The sequence below is a fragment of the Pezoporus wallicus genome, unplaced genomic scaffold (genome assembly GCF_028554395.1).
Source record: "Pezoporus wallicus isolate ANWC-B61680 ecotype Strahan unplaced genomic scaffold, APGP_CSIRO_Pwel_v1 contig_448, whole genome shotgun sequence".
Taxonomy (NCBI): domain Eukaryota; kingdom Metazoa; phylum Chordata; class Aves; order Psittaciformes; family Psittacidae; genus Pezoporus; species Pezoporus wallicus.
Window position 1 is genome coordinate 725,476 of NW_026636279.1, and position 16,041 is coordinate 741,516.

At 43.2% G+C, this 16,041-nt stretch overlaps 1 long non-coding RNA gene across 1 annotated transcript; it reads right to left on the minus strand.

Moving 5' to 3' along the window:
- Positions 1-9,490: 9,490 nt before the first annotated feature.
- Positions 9,491-15,829, minus strand: LOC130594185 (uncharacterized). The gene is made up of 3 exons (XR_008971014.1): positions 13,792-15,829; positions 12,252-12,353; positions 9,491-10,406 (listed from the first exon to the last, which is right to left on the minus strand). It is a non-coding gene; the product is annotated as an uncharacterized LOC130594185 (long non-coding RNA).
- Positions 15,830-16,041: the final 212 nt, after the last annotated feature.

Sequence of the window (16,041 nt, forward strand, 5' to 3'; positions counted from 1 at the left end):
CACATTGGTCAGGCAGGATTTCCCCTCAGTGAAGCCATTCTGGCTGTCACCAAGCACCTTGTTGATTTTCATGTGCCTTAGCATGCCTTCCAGGAGAATCTGCTCCAGGATTTTGCCAGGCACAGAGGTGAGATTGACTGCTCTGTCTTTCCTCTTTCAGTTGCCTTTGGAGCAATCAGCAGCTGTAGCTGTTTGGCTTCTGCTGCACAGTGGGAAGCAAAAAGGAAGCTCTCCCACAAAGAGGAGCCTGGACCCAGCCTCACACAGGAGACTGAGCCATGGCTGCACGAGCCCTGGTGATACAGCTTGCGTTAATGACGCATTAAAACAGAATTGTAGTCCCATTTGAAATATCTAAATTACACAGCAATAGGACAAACCATAACAGCAGGAAGAACAACTACTACAACATCGTGCCTAGGAAGCATCTCCATCACTTCAGGCAGTGAGCTCTCTGGCCTGTACGCACCATGGTGTGCACAAGCAGCTGCCAAGGGACAAGTGGCTCAGTTTCACTCTTCTTCTTCATGTCTACAAGGGATGGAGACTTGGGAGAAGCTATTTGGGACCCACAATGACCAAGCCTTGCTGCCAATTCAAAAAACACTCCTTCATTTTGTTTCAGTTCAGGATGACAAGTGGGACCCCCAGGTGGCTGGAGGAGGGCACACTGGATAAAGCACTGGATGCTTTGCTAAGGAGTTGCAGGGGGAGCAAGTCTGGATGGAACAGTCAAGGATCAAGACACCCAATGGGCGGCAAGCGCAGTGCGGGGTGCCCAGATCTTGAGCAGCTGGATGAGGGAGGAGCTGGAGGCACCAGCGCCAGCACAGTAGCATCTGGCACAAGATAACAGGAGCCTGTAGACTCCTGGACACTAAATTCCAGGTTTTTTTCTTTTTAGAAGTGGTGAGAGATCAGATGATGCCTCCTAGTCCCTTCCTATCACACTGTCTGTGATTTCCATGATCTCCTAAAGCTGAGGAGTTTAGTTCTCATTTAAACAGAATGCCTACAAGACCACAGAGTGAAAATCAGGGTCTGGTGTCATGTTTAAGGTCTGAGGGGAAAAAAAAAAACCTCACGGACTTATTGGGCTGCCCTAAAAATGGGAGTACAGTTCAACACAATCCCTTCACAACAGCAACGCTCTCAAGAGCAGTTGCATGTTTTCTTCTGGATATGCTCTGAGAACAGAGAGAAGTAATCCACCTCAAGTATTACAGCTTTTCTGTAGACAACACACCCAGAAAGGTTTCTAAATGTAGGAAAACAAGTATATAATTACATAATTAAGCAGATGCAGTGCAATTTTTCTTTTATGTTGCTCTTTATATTTTTAAAAGGCAACAGGACAGAGCTGTGCTAAAAAGCAATAAAGCACGGGTAATTTAATACTAAATTACATCCATATTGAAAAGTTTACATGAAGTTGAGAGCAGACAGAGGTCAGGTTTTCAGCAGGACTGTCTTTAATTGTAGCCATCAGTTTTAGCAATCCAGATCTCTGGATCAAAGACAAATATAATGCGTTTCCTCAACACTGAATAGTGAAAGCAGACAGTAAGCATGACACTATCTTGCACCAAAAGGTCATAAAACTGATTATCAGAGGGGGAAAATGCCTTGCTGTTCAGCACACACCTTCACAGAACATACTGTATATTTTCAATAGTTACATTACTTCTAGCAGATTTTTCAGCAATCAGGAATGTAAATTGAAAATTTTACTAGTGGTTTTCAGTTGCAAAGGGGGTTTCTTGTCCTGTAATAAATGTGCCATCTTTGTGTAGGTCTTTTTTAGGTTTTTTTTCAGTTGCTTTCAATCATACTCTCAGCCCAGTGAAACAATTCCTCCCTCCTTAGGGAAGAGATGTGAGCTGAGACACTGTTTTCTTTCTAAGGGGGGTGGAAGGGAAGACAAGGGAAACAAAAAAAAAAAGAAATCAGATGAGGAGTAAATTATCAGCAAATCAGATAGAAACAAGCTCCCTAGATCTGCAGATCCATTGTACAAATGAAGCAATTTCATCTCCGCTTGCTCTGGGGGGTGGGATTTTAAGTGGCCAAGGGGGACTGAAACGGGATGCTGGCAGACGAAGCATCACAACATTTGCATGCATAGACCACTCAAATCTGCACCAGGAGACTACTTGTGAGAATCCATCTTTTTTCACTTAACAAGATACAAAATATAAAACACATTTGCCTCTTATTAAGCCTCTCTTGTAAGTGGTTCCAGGTCTACCATTTTTAAAGAGGGGGAGAGGGGAGCCTGGATGCTCTCCGGGGAATTTCACGGGAGTGACTGGAGATGAGGTACAGGCTGGGAGCCTTTATTACCTTTTTTTCCCCCTCTTTTCTTTTTTTTTTTCTCTCTCTCTCTAAAAGCACAGAAGGAATAACATTTTAAATCATCAGCATTTACTTTAAGTAGCACTTTCTCCAAATAAGCTTCCCTTCCTGGCCTTCACCCCGTCCACACTGCACCACACGCTCCTATGGAGGAGCTGCCCTGATAAGATCACATTTTGAATTTTGAGTGCAGAAGCTGCCTTTTTAAAACTCTGCCCTCCAAACTGAGGCAGCTGTGAAAGGATCTAATCTTGTTTTTCTTTTAAGTGTACTGAGAACAGGGTTATTATGTTTATTAGCGCCTCCACCTGCGAAGCATGTAGCTTCTTAAAGTTCCTGTAGAGATGTTGGAGTGGTTTCTGTTTGGGTTTAAAACCAGAACAGCACAACACAAAACCATCATGAATGTATGTTAAAAACAAGGGTTCTTTGCAGACTTAATTCAGTTCTGTCCTATGTCACACATTCAGCGGCATTTTCATCATTTCTATGCTTGTTAAATATTATATGCAATATTAAAATATTGAAGAGAAAAAAAGGCTGGTAGCAACTGCTTGGATTTACAAGATAGAGAGATCAGTGGAGATGAGCTATGAAAGACACCATGGATCCTTTCAGGCTCAAGCCTGTTAAAGAAAATAGTTATGAAATGCTCCTCATTCAATGTTCAAAAAGGAAGGAAAATCAAGTTGCTCCTTTACCTGGAAATTAGGTGTTAATGAGACCTCTTCAGAAATAGAAAAATTGTGTAATTTTCACTTCAAAACACAGCCCATGCTCTCCCTTTCAATTTGCCCAAAAAGAAACCTTGGCACACGTGCTTTGTCCTGAATATCTAGTATTCGTAAGAAAATGGACCACATTTCTGGAACAGAAGCATTGTCTTTGATTTCCACATAGAGAAAGAGGCAGGAGAAATTCTTGTATAAAACAGTGAAAAGGATGGAAAATAGAGCATCCGTTGGAGGAGGAAAAAAAAAAAAAAAAAACGAAACAACCAGACACCATCTCTGCTATATTTGGCACCAAAAACTTCTGAATAGCTCTAACACATCTTTCACAAGTCAAGCAGTTGCTCCATTCACCCAAATCTCCTGGAGACACAGATTTGCTAACTAAGGCGTGTATCAAACAACCCCTTTTGTGGTGTAATAAGTTCAACAAGAAAGTTCACTTCCTTGGAGCAGCTGTGCAGAAGGTTAAACACTGGACCCAAAGGCAGTTTGTCACAGACTGGGAGGTGAGAAGTATCTCTAATTGGATGCACACAGCTCAGAGCAGAAGCATAACCCTTTGGGGTGAAGGACCCACAGGGCTCTCTGGTCCCAGCAAGCCCCCTCTGCAGGATAGTGGTACCCTCTCCAGACTCCTGCTGCAGCAGAGACACAACATCTACAGCAGAGGAAGACTCAGGCTACACTGAGATCTCAACTCTCACCCCACCTCAGAAAACACATTTCCCACCTCACTGCCCAACATGTGACCATCTTGACCACCCAACAGCCAGAGGAATACCCACTTTTGGACTACTCACCTCTTAAACACCGCTCTCCACCACTGCCACCACCAATCCTCTTCCAAATATTGTCCCTGGGATGACACTGTAGAGTGGGACAAAAGCACAACTCTGACCCCCAACAGCCAGCTACTCCTTCACTGCTGCAATGCGGCTCAGGCACCTTTTGCACAGTGAAGAGGAGCTCCCAAGGAAGGGCTGATTTCATTAACATCAGGTGAGGTGTGTGAGGACTTCATACACCCACTTGTTGTAGGTTTTGTGGTCTACAAGTGGCAGCAACTTGCATCTCTCCAACCAACACGTGGATAGATTTGTGCATGGATTTATTTGTAAGAGCGATTTTGTGGTGATCCTACATCTCGAGCTCTAGAGAAGCCACGTGCAGAGCACCATTTCCCTGAAGCACTCCCTGCTCCATGAAGAGCACTCACTGAGGAATGCAGCAGCTATGGTGGTGGTGTTGACTCTTAACCACATCTTCAGCTACATCATATTTTCTGTAGGACACTCTTTTCATCTCCTAAGTAGGTCTCATATGTAATATCCACTTTTATCTTTTTTGTATCATTACCTTTTCAAATACAACTTGAAAACTGGCTGAACTGACCTGAGAAACCAGGTTAGAATGGGAGAAGGTATTAACTAATCAAAGATCAGTATTAACTGATCAAAAAGCAGACTTTAAACAGCTGGATGTCCCTCAGATTATCCCATGGGGCATCCTAAAATGTGCCTCAGAAGCTGCTCCTGTGTCATGTTGTGCCCTGGCATTTACACCAGTGTACGAGGGCTCGGGGCAGGAGGAGGCTGCCCCAGGTGGGAGGTACAGGGCTGAGAATTTAATCCCTTTGTACCTCAGTCACCTAATCCATAAACCAGGGATAATAATGCTCACTAATCTCAGAAGGCTTTAATTGATTATTTGTTAAGATCATCAAGAACTTAGCAGGAGGGTTTTAAAGACGTGCAAAGTCTGTTAATTATTTTATCATTATCTTTGCTGAAAAATTATAGAACTTCCCCTCTTTTCCTTTATAGAATTTCCCCACTTTTGCTTTGTGCTGTTCAGACCCAGAAGGTTTCAAGGGGAACTTTCTGTATTCCTGCTTGATCACAACACCCCAGGGCCACATCTCGGCTGAAGTCTCGGGGTATTATTATAATAAATAAGCATAGTTTTAAAAGTAAATTTTTCAGACCAAGGTTTATGTCTTTCTGTTTGTCTCATTCTTATGTAGAAGAAAAAAATGAAAACAATATGGCAGAGTCAAACACTGTGGCTAATGAAGGCATGTGAGGAAGTACTGTATTAAAATGGATACAGCCAGGAGAATGCAGTAACCTTTCCAATAGGGAATTTTACCTGTATCTTTTCATTGTCAGATTGCAGAGCACTTTGCAGTGGAGCACAAGCTTTCCTGCATGCACTTCAACGCCCAGGTAAAGAGCAGTTGTGCAAAGTCAAGTGGCAGAGATCCAACCAAGACCCCCGGTCAACCTTCATGAGGCATTACTATAAAAACCTAAGCTTGTTTATCACTGTTAACACAATGACAATTGCATGTTTATTAATGCAATATATATAATAATATTAAAACCATATGTTTGTCTACACATGGATTCTTAGATATTTTTCTGTAAATCACTTGACCCATACTTGGTGTAATCATCCTTTAAGCTCAAAGACTTGTTGAAGCACTGACCAGGAAAGTTGTCCAAGTTATAGATAACCTGAGACAGAGTCCACCAGCTTCTTCAGTAACCTTTTACAGTGGTTAATTAGTGCCATTAACATATCCATGCCATGTTCCCCGCTGGAATTTTGGTGATAGCAGCTGGGCCCACTGCTGTTTGCAACGGCTTCCTCCATCCACACACACACAGACACGGGGAAGAAAAGGAAAGAAAAAAGGCTGACTTCTCTAAAGTGCTTTAGGCACCTACTTGTGTTCCAGATTTCTGCATTTTTAGACCCAAATAATAAGCAAATGTCACTTGTCACCAAAGAACCTAGAGCAGGACAATTCCGATGCTCTAGAGTGATGATTTTTGCATGGTTCTGGCAATATCTGGTCACACCTGAGAAGATTAGCTTGTCTAATATCAGTAAGGAAAGATTTTTCTTGGTGGGTGTATTACAAGGAAGCGTGTCCTGAATTACTTCAACTCACATTTAATCTTTCAACCTCAGGGACCCGAGCTTCTCAGAGCAATGTCCAGTGTGAGCTCGGGGGGCCGAGTGCAGAACGTGTGTGCAGCAGGGACATGCTGCAGCCGTTACCTGCAGTTTGCATCTGCATCGACACCACACACAGATGAAGGCAGGCAGTGGAAGATCTCATTTTATTATGGCCTCAGGACAGCGAGCTAGAATTGGTCTAACAGGAAGGGGAAAGTTATTGAGCCACAAGCTTTCTCTCAGATGGTTTTCTCTTCAGAAGTTTACTTTACCTCCCAAATTAAATTTTTTGGTAATATTCAATACTTTTCTTTAAAAAAGAAAACCACATTAAGTTGTAACATAGCAGTGTGTCCACAGTTATTTATTACCTGCCTTGTGGTTTGAACAAATATGATTTTGTTATTCTATGTTGTCAATAGAAAAAGCACATATGGTTTTGGTTGACAAAATTATGATAAAATTCACTGTATCCTAAAAAATGATTGAAAAGTTTGCAGATGGTTTCTGGGCATACGAGGGAGGGGGAGGATAGAATTTCAACAAAAGACGTGCCAAATTTTTTTCTCTTCTTACTGTTCACCCTGTTTTCACATCCCAACTTTCTTCTTCTTAGATACTAGGGCAAAGCAGGTATTCAGCCCAGAAGTCATATGTTTCTCTTTAGCTTTTGGCATTCCAGCACACTTTGTCATGTTCACATTATGTTATACCCAGGTTCATTCACAGATAAAGACAAAATGACATCATGAGCCTCAAGTCACAAACAGCAAAACACAATTAATGGTAATCTCAAGAGTGTTGCATTTGTGCCCCAAAAATGCGATGTTTGAGGAACGTTGGCCTTACATTCTGAAGGTGTCCAGCCAATCTAAATTTTGCCTCCTTTTATCTTTTTTTTTTTTTCCTTAAAAACTAAGTTCTGTTCTTCTCAGTTCTTTTTACTTCCCAAGGGACAAAAAGTGAGGAGAGGGTGAGAGACTGCCAGCCCAGGTCGGACGTTATGTTATTTCTTGTTTGAATTGGTAACCCCCTTTTCCTGAGCACTGTTCACATGGTCAAGCAATCCCTTCTGTGGGCTTTGCTGCAGCTGCTCGCTGTGCTTTTGTAAATTCTGTAAAACAAAAGACCCATGCAAGCTCTGCTCTTCATGTTTCAACCCCAAAACAGCTTTGCAAAGATGTTTCACCTGTTATTTGGTGAAAAACATTTTTCTTTTATTTTGTCTTCTTGGGAAAATGTTGGGTTTTTTTTTAACTTTCTGCTTGTACCTGAGTGCTGCATTGACTGCTGCCCCATTCAAGTGACAGCAGGGTGGGCTGAGAGATGAAACGGACCCTTGGACACTGATGAGAGCAGGGTCTGGAAGCTGCAGGCTGGAGCCTCACAGCCTTACGAGACCACAGGGATTCTGGATTAACCACTGTGCACTGGGACCAACCTGCTTTGCTAAAATAACCCATGGGGAGTGCCTCTCACCTTGTCATGCTTTCCATTAATTTGGTAACAGCCTTCGATGTGTCACAGATGGTTTTCTCTCTGTGACACTCATGGTAGTTGATGATCTGCTACCTCACCACCTCTAAGTTGTTCATGCCTTGGTATACACATCTGTGTGTAGATCCACACTCTACATGGTGACCAGCATGGGCTGGAAGAACAGAAACCTGGTCAGGAAATGCTGCTTTTTCCAGGAGAACCTGGAGGGGCAACATCTCTGTGTTTGAACAAAAGGCTACCTCTGAACTCTGTCCCCAGTCTTTCATTTTAGCCACGTTAATGATGGATAACACAAAGTACTCAGAATTTATTCAGCCTGCTAGAACATTCCCACCTCTGCCAAACCTGCCAGTGGCCTTCAGCGGCTGTCATCCTGCCTGCCCAGAGATGTCTGTGGAGCAGCAAGCCAGCCTGGATAAGACAGGTAATTGTTGAGGGGAGAACATCTGGAAGGTGTCATTGGGGTGTTAGTAGCTCTCCCTGTCTATGAGCTATATGCCCAAACATGTCAATAAGTTTCCCAACATGGAATTCATTTTTTATAACAGGATACATGTGGAAGTTCATGTTTCAGCAGTGGCCAGAAGTGGCTCTTCTTCAAAAAGATTTGTGACCTCTTCTCCAGGCTACTGTAATATGATTCATTTGGGTCTCCTTTTATAGAGTGTTCACAGGCCATGATATTACAGAATGCAAGAGCACAGGCTTTCAGCTACAAGTTAATGAGAGTTATGCCCCATGACCTGCACCATCTGCCCGCCAGCCACTGAGCTCAGCTAACGCCTGCTACAGCAGAGCTGCTCTGTGCAAGGGTCTGTCTGTCCTGTGCCACTGGGAGAGGCAGCTTAAGCTGGGCATGGTCAGCAACATTCCACGTGCACAGAGCAAGTGTCAGAGTGCAGTACACAACCAAGGAACACAGCTCACCCCATGTCTGCACCCAGCATCAGCAGCCATCTGGGGATGGGGGGTTCGGTGCTCCATACACGTCTGAGACATGAAGGGACACAGGACTTGTGCCTGGTACAGTGATCAGTCACAGGAATACAACAGCAGAACAGTGGCTGTGCCTCTTTCCTAGAGCTGCTCTGAACCTAGTGGAGACAGAAGCCTGGGACATGGAGGCTTAGAGCCCGACTCAAGCAGCTCTAGACGCTTTCAAATGCCTCTCAGACATGTTCAAGATTCACTCCAGGTTCACCTAGCCGTATCTGTCCAGCTAAGAGGACACCTGTCCTGCCTTCCGTAGGGAATTATTTAGTTGCGCATAGGAAAAATTTTGCAAAGTCTTTGTAGTGCAAAACTCTGAACTGACCGAGGGGCAAGATGCCCTCCATACCCATGCCTGTTTCCAACAAAGAATGTGGCCTCTTTGAATTTTATCTAAAACTCTTTTCTTACTCAAGGTCTCTCCAAACACTTATTAAAATGGTCAGTTTAACTATCACAGTGACCCCAGACAAATGCAGCAGCTGGAAGATCTATAGCAACAACTAAAAAAACTATCTTTGCAGAATATCACACATCACTTATACCTCAAAATACCACATCTACAAAGAGGTACTCTTTACTGAGGCCCTGGCTGGCACCTCTTCAAAGGGACCAGGGGAACACTACCCCTGGCTTGGACAGAGCACGACGTGCTTTTACACTTTGCCTGAACTGCCACCCTCTGTCCGAGGCACTGAGAGGCAGGATCAGCACTCGACATTAGTACAAATCTTTGATACGATGCTTAAACCTCTAACCCACCAGTTCAGAGGGAAGAATTCTATCCAAGAAGCCTTCCTGACATGCAATAAAAATAACATATTTATTTATTTACTTGCTTGAACCCACCAATGTGCTGTTCATTTCAGTGATTGATAGAATTGGGTTATAATAAGCATACTTTATTATTGAAAAATTTAATTTAAGGTTTAAACATAAAACAAATGGTATTTTCAAATCTATTTTAATGAAGACTATCAAAACCATTCCATTGCCATAAGGGAAAAATTCTGTCTCCATATCTGTTATGTATATATGCATAAAATCTTCAGCCTACAAGTATAAGTTGCCCGTCCTTCTATCAATCCATCATTCTGAAAATAGAATAAAGAAAGCCTTATTTTTTCACTTAATTTTCATTAGATTCTTGAGGGAATTAAAATAACACAATAATGGGCAAATGCTGCCACTACAAATCCAAATGACAGCAATGAATCTACTCACAGGCCGAATTTGGCCCAAACTCCAGCTAGGAGTGCCAAATGCAGAGCAGATACCCATAAAAGTATACTTAGAGCTCAAGTATGTCAGGTAGGTAAATAAGATACTTTAAATTCATAAGGGAGTATGAATGTCTTCAATGTGCCATAGGGGTAATGGATTGGCCAGAGGGACAGTGGTTCAGCTCCTGGTACGTGCTGTAGCTGCAGGCAATCCACTTTTTCATTGGTGCAAGGCATCAAGACAGCTCTTTGCCACTTCGGGCAAGCCCCATGCTTGGCACTGTGTGTCATAGCTGCACTGCCACCCATGTTTGTGAAGAGGTTATTCTTGCACAGGGAAATGCAGGACTTTGGGTCTGCTGACAGAGAGGCAGCCGGACATCCAGACACCCAGCCTGGAAGAAGTCCAGTGATGGGATGTTCCGCCTGGTGCTCACAGTGATGGACTCAGCATGTCTGTCTTCATCCAGATATGCGTATCATCATGCATAGATGCTAGCTGGGTAATCCTTGCAAGCACTGTGCCAGAAAGCAAAGTCCATCAATTGGCCCCTCTGGTCTTCAGCAGGACCTTGACCAGGTTGCGTGTTGAGTGGCTCTCCCTTTTTCCCTGAGCATTGTGCAATTCCCCTCTGCCTCACTGGAAAGAAGATTTTGGAGAATATACTGAGATAGGAACTTTATGAGGCTTTTTCCTGGCACTTTTCAGAGACCTCTCCGTAGTCAGTGTGGACATCAGCTTTCTCGCCTTTAAAATAAAGAGCAGCAAGATGATACCTGTCCTTCCAGAAGCAAACCCTGCTCCTAAGCCCCTTTTCTTCACTCCCCTTTCCCCACAGCTGAGAGGAGCGTTAACGCTGCAGGTGGATGTGGTGAGACAGAGGTTTTAGGGAATGGACACCCATCCCATCCTCTCAGTTGAGTGGCTGGAAGATGCCTCTACCCTGATGGTGGCACTGGGATTACCATTTAAAAATATTATTTGTGGCTTCTTGCTTGTTATGACCAAGTCTGTAAGTTAAGCTTTAGCCTTGATCTGAAGTTCAGGGGGTAGGAATAGAATACCGTTAAGGATGCTGGGAATGTTCTCATTCACATTTTCCTTAATTTTTTCTAAATCACCTCAAACCATAGCCGTGCATTAAAAGCACAAGGTGTTGCCTGGATTCTTGTTTGATAATTTTTAAATGATCATCTAAATTCTAATTCGGTTTGCACACTGCCTTGATAAGTCAACAGAATCATTTCTTCTGCGGGTCAGGCTGTCTGTACATTTTGCCTTTTTGCAGAAAAGAAATTTATCTTTTTAAATTACTTATTCTCTCCCTGGATGTTCCTTTGATGCAGTCTATTGTTTCAGTGTAAAGGAAATGTATTCCTTTAACAGGTTTATGCCTTCAGTGGAATTTGTGTAAGTAGGTTCCACTGCACAAACACAAAAAGCCCTAATACATGCAGGCTGGGTCTACATCACGCCATCAGATGTCAAGTTTGATGACTGATGGTACTTACACAGATTTACACAACAAAAAGTACATTAAAAGGACGTTAAGATCGTGAGTCAATGTCACAAAAGCATGGAAATTCACATTTCAGGATTTAAACATCCAATATTGGCATGGAATGCTGAATATTAAAATGGTATCCCATTAGAGTTAGGGTGCTGAATAATTTTTAATCTAGACTATTACTTTCCTGAAATTTGTTTTTCTCTCTGCCTCTTCTGCCTTTCACATTTTTAATTAAATTTTTGTTGTGTATGTGCCCTTGTCTTGTAATTTCTAAGTTGCTCCTTCTGTGCCTAGTATAATTACATAATATATGCAGTATGTATGATAGCTTAATTGGAAACGTTAACCACAATATGTGTGGAAATCATAAAAAGCTTCATGAAACTTTGAGAGTAAATGTTTCTACAGATTTACTGAGGTTTATAAATGGTTGTTTCCAGTATTATTCTGTAATAAAAACAATTACACCTAGTGCCAGCCCCACTTGGAGTAAAATTATGAATAATAAGAAGAATAATTAGTACTTACAGATTCCTTATCACCATGGTGTTATTGGTTTCAGATGGAAAAATAGATTTAGGGGTTAAGTGACTTGCTAAAGGGCTGACTTGGAGTCAGTGTAAAAGGAAAGGAAAAAAAACAACAAAAAAGCCATGCTTAGAAAACATGCGCCTCGAACCAGGCTCAGGCAACAATATTAAACTCCCTCTCTTTGATCGTTTGACCCCCTCCCCCACGTGCCTGGCATTATTCTTACAAAACCCTTTTGGATCCAAACCTTTCAGATGTTGAATTGCTGTTAGGAGATGGTGAACACTAAAATAAATGGGAACTGAAGGTGCTTAGAAACTCGCACAGCCAGAATGATGTCAAGTTAAAAATAGTAAAGTAAATTGTATTTTGAATTTTTTTTTTTCTGTAACATTAAAAAAAAAATGATTCCCAGGTTTACACATCTTAAGGCAGGTCTTTACCTGGCCGGAATTCTCTCAGGCAATTTTATAAGCCTTCTGAGTAAAAGCGTGTAGGAAAACCAATGTCGTGCTGTAACTTTAACTAGCAGCCTCGCAGCCTCACTGCAAGAGAAGCAGAAATATGCAAGTTAAACCAGTGGATAAAAAAATCTCCACTGTAATGACTATTTGCTACACTGTCAAAAGGGGCTGGGACAGCTTATGAGGAAAGGAGAGGAGTACCAGGAGGAAGGCAAAACACAATGAGATAAAACAGGAACCACTATTTTGAATACAATTTACGTTTGCTAATTCCATTTCTGTCTATACAGAAGCGAGGCTCCATCTTACAGCACAGTGCAGCCATTTTAAGTTCACCAAGAACAAACTAAACAGAAAATAGTATTCTTCCTCGAATAAACTGTAATATTGGCTCAAATGCTAATGGAGCTAAGTAATGGCTAATGGATGATTAAGGCAAATATCAATTTAATAACAGGAATTTTCTTAATATCACAAGACTACTCAGTAATTCCAGGGCCAAAGGAATTGTCTCTCTCCAGACGCGCTCCCACGTCAACGTTTTGGTGTTAAATCAGCACTGAAATACACCAGCTGTGTATCAGCACATTATTGCAAAAGACGGTCATACATTGGTTTCTGTATTTGCTGAATTTGCCTAACTGCCTCCAGTGACTTCCCTTAGAACAAGCCAGAGCAATCTCTCCCATGCCTCTCCGTAAGGCAGTGGCTGGGATCCTGCCACCGCATCAGGGCACTGCACGGTGACACCAAACACAGACCTTGGCATGCAGGAGGGAATGGGACAGCACCAGATGACAGAGGACCACAGAGGAAATACCTTGGTAGTCAAGAGTGGAGCAGCAAAGATGGAGACAGCATGGAGAAGCATTAAATACATCTTGGTGGGAAATGTCTGTTTAATGCAGCAGATGCCCCAGGCTCACTCTCAAACATGCAGATGAATGAAACTCAGGGGCACGGTTGTCACCTCCCACTACAGCAAAGGACCAAAGGCGTGCAGTGATGGGCATCGCTGGCACAGGGCCCCTCTGGATGTCAGGTTGAAGCTTTTCCAGGGTCTGAGGAAAAGCGTGTGTACTTATTTATCTGCTCCCTGTGTAGATAATGAATGGACAGGTCTGAAGCGCTTTGGAAAGAGTATCAGGTTCTAAGAGTGGCAGGGAGTGCCTCAGAGATAAGGTGCATCTGTGAAACAATGCAGTTTTGTGGTGATATTTCATGTCTCTAGATTACAGTCCACTATTCCTCTTCAGTCACTTCTAAAAAAAGGGGTTGAGAATTGAGGGGAAGCCAATTCCTACTGAGAGGAGTCGTCTAAGGGATATTTCAGGTGGTTTGGCCTTTTTCTCCCCACCAGAAAGCAAAGAGAACGTGTGTTACTAAAAGAGGGGGTTTCCTTACCATAGCCAAAATCCGACACGTTTGAAATCTGGACACAAGCTAATCTAAAACGTGAAAGAAAAGAGTTGCACAGTCTGTTCTCTAGACTGTCACAACACCATGCAACACCATTGACCTTCAGGGCTCCTGGGAATCCCCTGCCCTTGGAGCTGATCCATTTTCTGCCTTCAGCAGAGGGGATTGAAATTTGGGCTTATATTGAGAAACAGATTTCAGCCTCTGTTCTGACCAAAGATGGCACTGTTGGAGTAGTAGCAAGGGCTCTCCATTCCAGACTTACTATTATCAGTAACGTTAAAAATATATGTTTCAGCAGAGAAAATGTTATGAAAGAAAACTATTGTGAGCATCTCCTCACTGGCCCAGATGCGAGGCTTCTTTCCCCACTCCATTTCCATGTACCAGCCAGGCAGACACCAATTCCTCCTCCCCTACAACATTGAGAAGGGCACTTTATTCTTTCCAGGTGTCCTGCACTGGTTTATTTATGGTCTCACTTTCTTTCTTAGTGCAAGAAATCCCAGCTTTTAGCCAGCTGTAAAGGATTGGCAAGATGCATTTGTAAGAGGAAAAAAAATTAGCAATGCTTTTTTCTTACCACCCTTCGCTCACCTTATTAGGCAGGGAATTTTCCAGTGTGCTTAAATAATCCCCACAGCAGCCTTGGTGTCTGACCCATGAGCAGTGGTGTATGAGGTCAGTCAGTGCATTAGTCCAGAAACCCACTGAAACATGGTCACATCTGATAAACCTGCACTCTGGCATAGGAAAAGCTTCCCATAAGGAAGGAAAAGGAAGACAGACTGGCATTTCTGTTCTCACAGGCTTTGGCAAAACTCACAGCGACCCACCTAAAAAGCCCAGAGGTCACCACTTCCCTCACAGTTCATCAGAAAGTCACCTTCCCCCATTCCAAAGCTGGTGTTGCAGTGGCAAGGATGGAGAGGAGAGGTCCCCAGCAGTGCCCACCCATGCAACATTAGATCAACACAAACTGATGTTGAACAGCTCCTACACCAGGGCTCAGAATCCCTTAGCTGGATACATGAAAATGTGAATGGCACGTTCAGAAACAGTCATGCACCACTGGTCAGTCCTTCAGCTGGAAATCTGCACCCAGAAGCAGGCTGTAATTTTAGGGGGGGGCTGGAAACGCAGACTGGGAGCACAGAGAATGTGTTGCAGCAGCTTCATGAAGCCCAGGATCTATGTGGGACCAAAACCCAGCAGCAGCAGCAGCAGCTGGAGCCCAAGGGCTTTGTCCTCATCACAGAGCTCCTGCCCTGAGCCTGCCCTACAGTGAACCGGGCTGTTGGTCATCAGAAAGGTGACGTGGGAAACGTGCCAACAGCTCAGTTTTGAAACAGAGAAGCATGAAAGCGCTGGGAAAGTTGTTGCTTGAAAGAAAATTAATCTAGGGTTTATCAAAATGAAGTGTCAGATACCTTTATGCGTGTGCTAGAGATACCTTACCCTGCTTGGTTAATGGCAGGTTATTCCTTTTCTTATGCTGTCAACTATTGTTACTGATTGTTAATAGCATTAATATTTCTATCACTTAATTTATTTTATTAATCCCATTCAGGTTTACCATTACCAGCATATGAGCTGTAAATAGCAATAATAATGCCATCAAGGTTAATATCAGTGATGCTGAAGGGTATTATGTAAAACACAGCCTGTGAGCGGCACCAAGACAGGCGCCTATAAAACCTCGCCGGCGATAGCGGGGGGTGGGTTAAACAAAGGTCTCTCACAGATTTACGGAATTGCGTTATCTTCTGGAAAAGGTGAAGATTTAATACCAAAAGCCTCCTTTAAATTTCCTGTAATGTTCCTTTCTATCCCCCGACTGCAAAAATATAGCCAGAAAACGTTCTTAAGGAACAGCATTTTTATCTTAAATTATTAAAAGTCTAATAGTGGTTTCGGTTTCCTTCTAAAAGCAAAGGCAACGGAAACAGACAATTTGTCCACTTTTAAATCACAATAAGCAGGTGTTGGGGTGACTGCAAACAGTGCAAGGAAAAGGTCTGGGTAAGAGAGCAGAGCACAAACAAAATCATGGATGTTCTCCTGAAAGCCCAATGCCAAATCCCAGGGTGGGAAGGGGGAGGCAGCTGACCAGGGGGCTCGCACCCATGGTCCTGTGCAGGTGGCAGACTGCTCATGGGAGGCTGGCAAATATTTCAGCTTTGGGGACAGAGCTGGTGCCTGGTACCCCCGAGGGGGCTGTGTTGTGACCAATCAGTGCAGCGGGACAGGGGATGAATTGCCTGCACCCTGGCTGGGGAGGGCAACATCTGGGACACACCATCATGGGGCTGAGCTGTGAAATGTCAGTGATAGCTCTGAGAGCTGCACA